The 5,673-nt window shown below is 53.9% G+C and overlaps 1 long non-coding RNA gene across 1 annotated transcript; it reads left to right on the top strand.

Moving 5' to 3' along the window:
- The first annotated feature begins 3,097 nt into the window (after positions 1 to 3,097).
- Positions 3,098 to 4,293, top strand: LOC149991908 (uncharacterized). The gene is made up of 3 exons (XR_016508593.1): positions 3,098 to 3,156; positions 3,328 to 3,461; positions 4,198 to 4,293. It is a non-coding gene; the product is annotated as an uncharacterized LOC149991908 (long non-coding RNA).
- Positions 4,294 to 5,673: the final 1,380 nt, after the last annotated feature.

Genomic DNA, 5,673 nt, shown 5'->3' with positions numbered 1-5,673 from the left:
GGGCGGGCTCGGCGGGGTCGGCGGGGCTGGTGGCGGCGGTGGCGCCGGCGCGGCCTCGGAGCGGGGCGCGGCCCTGGGGCGCGGGGTCGAGGCGGGGTCCCGGCCGCGCGCGCCCGGCTCCCTGTTCATTCCTCGTGTTCCGAGTTCGCCGCCACCCGCGCGGCAGCGGATGACGCGATCATGGGGAACCGGGCGGAAGCGGCCGGGGCGGGGCCGCGCGCTCTCGGACGGGCGGGGTCTGTCGCTGTCGCCGGCTCGCTCCGCCCCCGCCGAGTCCCCGCCCTGGGGCGTGGCGGCCTGGTCGGGCCACGCCGGGGCGAGCGGCTCGGGGGAGGTGCCCACGCCCCTCCGCACCGCGGGCCACCCCAGGGTGGGGGTCCCTGCCGAGCTCCCCCAGGGGCGGGGGGCGGCGCGGGGACGGGCCCCCGAGATCGCTGGTCACCAGCCCGGAAAGTTGGAGGCGGGACTGGCTGGGGACGCGGACGGCGTGATTCAAACCGAAGAAAAGTTAAAAAAATAACACGGAACCAGGAGTCAAAGGCGGATGGGAAGCTTGGGGAGCTGCGCGGGGCCCTCGCGTGCCCGCGGCGGTGCCGGGTGAGCTTCCCGGTGTCGCTGGAAGACGAGGGAGCCGCGGGAGGCTGAGCGCGCCGCAGGCGCGGGGTGCGCGGGACCCCCGGGACGCTGCTGTACAGCTTCCCCTGAACCCGTGATTATTACAAAAGAACCGTTAAATATTAATAACGATAACAATAATAATAATGATGACAGATTTAAGACACAGGACAACGAAATGCGCCTGATGCGCCTGGATGGGCCACCGTCCTACCCACACCAGGGACAGCTGGAAAAAGCAGCTTTGGAGGCCCAGACGCATGACAATTTCAGACCCACAAATATTTATATCTATTTATTGATAGATTTAGATGTATAGATTTATAGATTTAGACGAACCGCAGAATGACTAGTATGGATTTGAAATGATAATGTCACGGGACGTCCTGTGTTTTCAAAGGTCACTCTTGCCCCCGGGGCATCGGGTTCAGACGCGCCCAGGCTTCCGCGGCCTGGCGAGGCCTGGAAGCTCCGTTGCTAAGCAGGTTCCAGACGCGTCCCGGAGGACGACACTCGGAGCACAAGCGGGGCACCCTGCCTGCCACCGTGTTTGGGGGGGTCTCAGCGATTCTGCCCTGGGACGGAGTGTCCCGCCCCCGGGGGAGGGGGGTTCTTGGGGAGGCAGGGCGGCGTCTAAGTCAGAACCTCAGAACGGAAGCCTCTCACCGAGGCCAGCCCCAAGCCCGGCGGCCCGCGAGGAAGGAGCGACGGGAAGCCGGAACCTGGCTCTGGGTGTGGTTCTCTGGACCTGGCTGCCAGCCGCACCCCACCCGTCGACGGCCGTTCGTGGGTGGCATTTTCCCGGGCGTGGCCCGCTCTCTCCCCTCGCTGGTTGCCAAATCTGCGGCTGGAACTCGAAAAATGCGCACCAGGAGTGGGCCGCGTGTGCCCGAGCGCCTGGCCTGGATAGAACAAGGAGGTGTCTCTGCGCCGCGGCCCACGCGCCCTGCGCGCCCCTGGGGCTCGGGAACGTCCCCGTACTGTCCACGCGGGGCAAGTGCGCGCCTCCCCGGGGAGCGCGCACCCTCTCCACGCGGAGACGACCTTGTGGCTACCGGGCTCGGGGCTGATTGATAAGCGTCGGGGGTCAAAGTCCGGGTTCGCACCGACTTAAGAACAAGCGTTTCCCTTCTAGCTGCACCCAGCCAGAAAGTGTCAGCATTGAGCTCTGGGGCGCGGCGTGGCTCCGACCCCTTCCCCTCGCGCCCCCGCGTCTGACCACCTACCCCCCGCCTGTCCCTGTCAAGGCCCCCGGCGGGTTTCGCAAGCCCTGGCTGTACAGAGCAGATTACATCTGGGAGGGTCGCGAACATTCCTCAGGAGTCCCAGCCGTGGTATCTGCTAGACAAGAAAATCCCGGTGAGCCGGGCGTCCCTGCGTCCTTCGTGCCTTTGTGTTGCGCCATCTCTGTGGTGGGGGCTGGGCACGGGAGCCGCCAGTGCGACTCGCAGCCCTCCAGGACGCACAGAACGGTCTGCGCGGGCACCTCCTTCGGGGAATACGCGCTGTGCGTGTGTGTGTCTATACGCACGTGTGTGCGCGCACGGATATGTCCAAATAGACGTATACCTGTGTGCATAGACCGAGGTAAAATAACAGAAGTGTACCGCTACCTGCAGAGACTTTCTAGGTTACATATGGTATCCTATATATTCGAACGCATCCTGTTACATATATTCTAATATGTTTTACTATAAACTCTATTATTTCTAATACCTAGATTAGAATAAAAGTTTTCAGCCGCCTCCAGAGACTTTACAACTTCCATATATTATATTACATATTACATATATTACATTTGAAATGTTCTCTAATGTAGAGTCTATCTAATAATATATATTATTTTATTGTATATTCTAGTATACAATCTATTATAAAAATTGTGAAGCTGCCTTCACACATTTTACAAGTTATGTATATAATATTAGATGTTATATATAGAATATTCTAAATGTTCCATTATATATTCTAGTACCTTTCATAATATAATGTATTTTAATATATATTCTAATAGCTATATTTTAAAAGAAATGTTCATCTGGGTTCACCAACTTGACGATTTATACATATTATGCATTGCATATATTATATATTCTAACTTTTAAATCCACAGTCTAATATACATATTCTAACATTTTACTATGTATTTTACCATGTATATTTTTAGACGTGTTCGGCTGACTTCACAGACATGACAACGTGTGTGTATATATAAGTATATATACATATTTATAAGTTAAAATACACCTATGTGTATTCTGAGTTACATACATCTACATAGGCTGCCACTCACCCAGGTAAGCAGGTGTTTGGAAGTAACGTATTGCCTTCTCCTGTTCTTCGGAAGCGGCCATCCCAGGACATCTGGAAGGAGACCCCTCCTGCCCTGGAGGAACCAGTGCGAATCCGGGCCTGGCCAGGCAAGCAGATTCTGTATCGCGCGCCGAGGAGAGAGATGCTCGCTCTGACCCGGCCGAAGACAGCAGGCGGGAGCTCAGGAGGGCTGTTTTGTCCCAGGAGTGTGGCTTCAGATCTCAGTAGGTAGGTTTTGCCGTCCTTCAGATAAAGCCCCCACGGAGCTGTTGCAAAGGCGTGGACGTTCTCACTCAGGACCGTGGGTACCTTCCCGGCGAGGACAGACCCAAGTACGTGGAAGCAGGCATCGTGAGTGGCCCTGCCAGCATCTGCGTCTCCTGTCTCCCTCGTCACCAGGCACCCCCGTGGCGGATGCGTGCTGCTTTGATGTGGTCGGAATCCGTGACCACCCAGTGTGTCGGCGAACTCCGGCCGCAGTCCTCGTCCCTCCTGCCTCTGCTCACGACGGACGGTGCAGCTTATTTTAAATGGTGATAAAAATCATCAGTCCTCCCAGACGTGCCCCAGGCCCATCACCACTCCGTCTTTGTTTGGCACTTGACTCTGCACAGATCTTTCCTACCCATGGGACACCCTTTTCCATGTGGGGGGCCGCTCCTTGTGGTTTCAGGAATGACAGTTGCCCCTCTCTATATTGCAGGTCACTTATCGCGGCCTCACCGTATCGCGGGATCTTTAAAAATATTATATTTAATTATTTATCGTGGATTTTTTCACTCTATTGCAGGATTTCGCGGTACTGTGTACGTATGTTGTTAAAGTGACGTAGGTTTAAGAGTGTAGAATGTGTTTAAGAACATAAGTAGCATTTATAAAAGTGTGGGAAAGGTTAATAAGGGACCGGGAACGGTTTATAAGTGTGCGGGAAGGGTTTATAAAGCCTTAAAATCTATATAAATACTAAAATAAACGTAAGGTTCCTACTTCGCGGGTTTCCACCTGCCGCGTGCGGGGGCGGTGGGGTGTCTAGAACGTGGTACCCGCGGTAAGTGAGGGACTCCTGGAGAGCCCCAGCTGTGAGCCAGGCCCCCCCCGGAGGTCTTTAAGTCTCAACAGAAAACCGGAAGGCTGAGAGGAAGGCAGGACCGAAGGCATGAGCTCTGACTGGGAATCGAACCAGCAGCCCTTTGGTCTGCAGGCCAACACTCAATCCACTGAGCCACTCCAGCCAGGGCTCTCATTGTTTTCTAACATGGTGCCATACAGGTTTTTCCTGAAGTGAGGGAGCGCAGTTTAGACCACACGGCGAACGATTTCACAGGAGCTATCCCGACGCACAGGTGGGGAACACAGATTTCCTCAAGCGAGAGGTTGGACCGGAGTCTTCTCCGGCCTCGCTCAGGACCCGCGCCTCCAGAGGGTACCCTCCCCTCTGGGACGGAAGTAAGAAAAGAGGTTTCGGGTCTTAGCAGCTTCCATGGATCCGGCCTGCACGGCGAGGGCTTCCGGGGACCTGCCCAGGTGCAGAAGGGGGTTTGTGGAAGATGTTCCCTTGCAGCTGAATTTCCAATGGGATGGGTGTCCACCCAAAGGGGGTGCTGGTGGGGTACCTGGTACGTGCCAATGTGGGCACATGGCCGACACGGAGGTAAGCAGACTTCGGGGCCTGGGACTCAGACACCTGGTGCCAGCCATGGGCAGGCAGCCCCAAGGGGCAGTTATGGGGCGCCCACGGCTCTCGGGAAAACGAGGGAGGGCCGGAAGTAGGAGACAGTATAGAATGTAATAATTATCGTCACTCTATGTGTATATGTGTATAATTATCTGCAAGGATGTATGACTACTCTGTATCATGCAATAGACGTGTGTGCACATTCATGGTTAATGACATGGCTCCAGGTCGCATGTCTGTCCATGTGTGGTCTTCTAGAGGAGGTGGGACTTGAGCAAGAAGTTGCTAGAAAGAAGGTATGAGTGTCACATGTCTGGGGGAGCGACAAGGAGACTGTCCTTGTGCCTTGGACCCTAAGTAGCATCGTCAGATTGAACAAGTCAACATACAACATGCCAGTTACATTGGAATGTCCCATAAAGAACCAATGATCATTTCAGTGAGTTACGTAAATGTCTTTACACCTGAGACGAATAATATGGAATGTCCACTGCAATTGAAAACTTAAAAATAATTTTAAAAGTTTAAAGATAACAAAAGTAAATCAACGTTTTTCGTACCAGTACGTCCCATTCACCATTCGGGATGTACTTATGCTGAAGGCCGAGTTGAATTTGAATTTCACATAAGCAGTAAGTCTTAGAACTCGGCCCCAAATTCAACGAGGCTCCGTTGGAATTTTACTACATGTATGTATTTCAAGTCATCTTTGGGACCTATTTATACTTCCTGGGCAGTTGAGTTGGAATTTCGGATAAATTTATTACACGTGTGTCCCATGCAGTCTGACGGGTATTCTATTCAACGCCCAGGTGGATTTAAATTTTGGCTAACCGCGAATAATGGTTTCATTACACGTGTGTCCTCTTCTGTCGTTGCAGCGTAGCGGCACTGAAAAAGCCACTCATGATGTACCTGAAACTCTGGGACATACCTGTGTGAGACGAAATATCTGTGGTGGACCTGAAATTCAGATTCAACTGGTGTCCTGCGTGTCGTCTGGCGACTCTAAGTGTAAGCAGGGCTCAGGACTGTCATCGTGTCTGGGCAGGGGTGCGACTGATTTTGCT

Source organism: Furipterus horrens, unplaced genomic scaffold, assembly GCF_987537825.1.
Source record: "Furipterus horrens unplaced genomic scaffold, mFurHor1.1.pri manual_scaffold_17, whole genome shotgun sequence".
NCBI lineage: Eukaryota > Metazoa > Chordata > Mammalia > Chiroptera > Furipteridae > Furipterus > Furipterus horrens.
The sequence above is the reverse complement of the archived record's forward strand: the minus strand, read 5'-3'. Positions and strand labels throughout refer to the sequence as shown.